Below are 2210 nucleotides of genomic sequence, written 5' to 3' on the forward strand. Positions count from 1 at the left end.
ATACAAACGGGAGCCCCAAACGACCGCTGGCTGTCGCTCGCTCGCTCCCACTGGCTGTCGCTCGCTCGCTCCCACTGGCTGTCATTTATTAGTTAATACATCACTAATACTTGGACAAGAGCATTACTCACATCAAAGGGATAAAAAGGTTAAGTACTTAGGCTTGAAAAGAAATTAGCAGTGTGATACCCATTTTATTCCACAAATAAAATAAATTCCTGTATTTTGATTGCAAGTTCTGCGACTCGAAGTTGCTGGAAAGCAGCGGGTGCAAATAAATGCGCACATCAGATACAAATTGTAACCTGAAGTCAATGTAGAAGCTGCCAGTACTTCAGCAGCCACTGACCTCACTGCTCACGCCTCACTCGGAGTTCTGCAATGCCAGAGCTGGTTGACGTTTTCCAATACAGATGGGAGAAGAGGAACATGTCATCTTCCGTCTTTCTGAACTGCCAGGCCATATGGGTTTTCTATCAGGCCGGGATGCCTTAAGTAAAGACAATTGCAGCTCTTCGCAGGGAAAGGGATTGATCCTGATTCAGCAACTTCAGTCAAAATGGAAGGCCACTGGCGTCATTGTAAGGCAATATAACCACATAATTTCTCTCAGTCAGTTCACTACAAAAATGTAATAAGAATGAAACTAATGACACATCTACAATGATAATGTCTGCGACTTGCTGGCGACTAATTCAGGGTATACGCCGCCTCGTAACACAAGTCAGCTAGGGTAGTATCATGATCTGTTTTTTGTTGGTGTTTAGAATACATTTTGTTTTTCATGTTGTCTTAATTCCTTGTGTGTCTTTCACATGTCTCGCTCATTTGGTTAGTTTCCACCTCTTCTCATCAGCCCAGTCCCTTGTGTAAACCAATCAGCTCCCTCCAACCACTCTTGTCTTGTCCACGTGTTTCCAGTTGTCATGTCAATTTGTTTGGATTTAGTTCCCTGGTTTCTTTTGGATTTTTGTTAGTTCATGGTGTTTGTTGGTTCTGTTTGTGTCGATGTTGTTGACGTCACTTGTCATGGATCATGGTCAGGTCATGTTTCCATTTGTGGCGGGTGCGTTTGTTTTCTTGGGTTTATTTGATACGCTGAATTTTGATTTGTTGTTCTTTGTCAAGTTAGTATTTAGGTTATTGCCTGTGCCTTTTTTGCCCCTCCGTGAGCCGTGACCTTACCGTGGTGGAGGGGTTTGTGTGTCCCAATGATCCTAGGAGCTCAGTTGTATGGGGCTTTATGTCCCTGGCAGGGTCATCCAGGGCAAACAGGTCCTAGGTGAGGGACCAGACAAAGCACGGCTCACAAACGCCTTATGATGATTAAAATAAATGGCACTCAGTTTCCCTTGCCCGGACGCGGGTCACCCCCCCTGGAGCCAGGCCTGGAGGGGGGGCTCGTTGGCGAGCGCCTGGTGGCCGGGCTTACACCCATGGGGCCCGGCCGGGCTCAGCCCGAAGAGGCAACGGGGGTCCCCCTTCTCATGGGCTCACCACCCATGGGAGGGGCCAAAGGGGTCGGGCAAATGTGAGCTGGGCAGCAGCCAAAGGCGGGGAGGGCCCGGCTGGGCTCAGCCCGAAGAGGCAACGGGGGTCCCCCTTCTCATGGGCTCACCACCCATGGGAGGGGCCAAAGGGGTCAGGCAAATGTGAGCTGGGCAGCAGCCAAAGGCGGGGACCCTGGCGGTCCAATCCTCGGCTGCAGAAGCTAGCTCTAGGGACTTGGAATGTCACCTCTCTTGCAGGGAAGGAGCCCGAGCTGGTGTGCGAGGCAGAGAAGTTCCGACTGGATATAGTCGGACTTGCCTCCACACACAGCTTGGGTTCTGGTACCAGTTCTCTCGAGAGGGGTTGGACTCTCTTCCACTCTGGAGTTGCTCAAGGTGAGAGGCGCAGAGCAGGTGTGGGCATACTCATTGCCCCCCGGCTCAGTGCCTGTAAATTGGGGTTCTCACCGGTAGATGAGAGAGTTGCTTCCCTCCACCTTCGGGTGGGGGGACGGGTCCTGACCGTTGTTTGTGAATATGCACCAAACAGCAGTTCAGCGTACCCACCCTTTTTGGAGTCCTTGGAGGGTGTGCTGGAGAGTATTCCGGCTGGGGACTCCCTTGTTCTGCTGGGGGACTTCAATGCTCACGTGGGCAATGACAGTGAGACCTGGAAGGGCGTGATTGGGAGGAACGGCCCCCCTGATCACAACTCGAGTG

Source organism: Hippocampus comes, unplaced genomic scaffold (genome assembly GCF_001891065.2).
Source record: "Hippocampus comes isolate QL1 unplaced genomic scaffold, H_comes_QL1_v1.1 scaffold228, whole genome shotgun sequence".
Classification (NCBI taxonomy): Eukaryota; Metazoa; Chordata; class Actinopteri; order Syngnathiformes; family Syngnathidae; genus Hippocampus; species Hippocampus comes.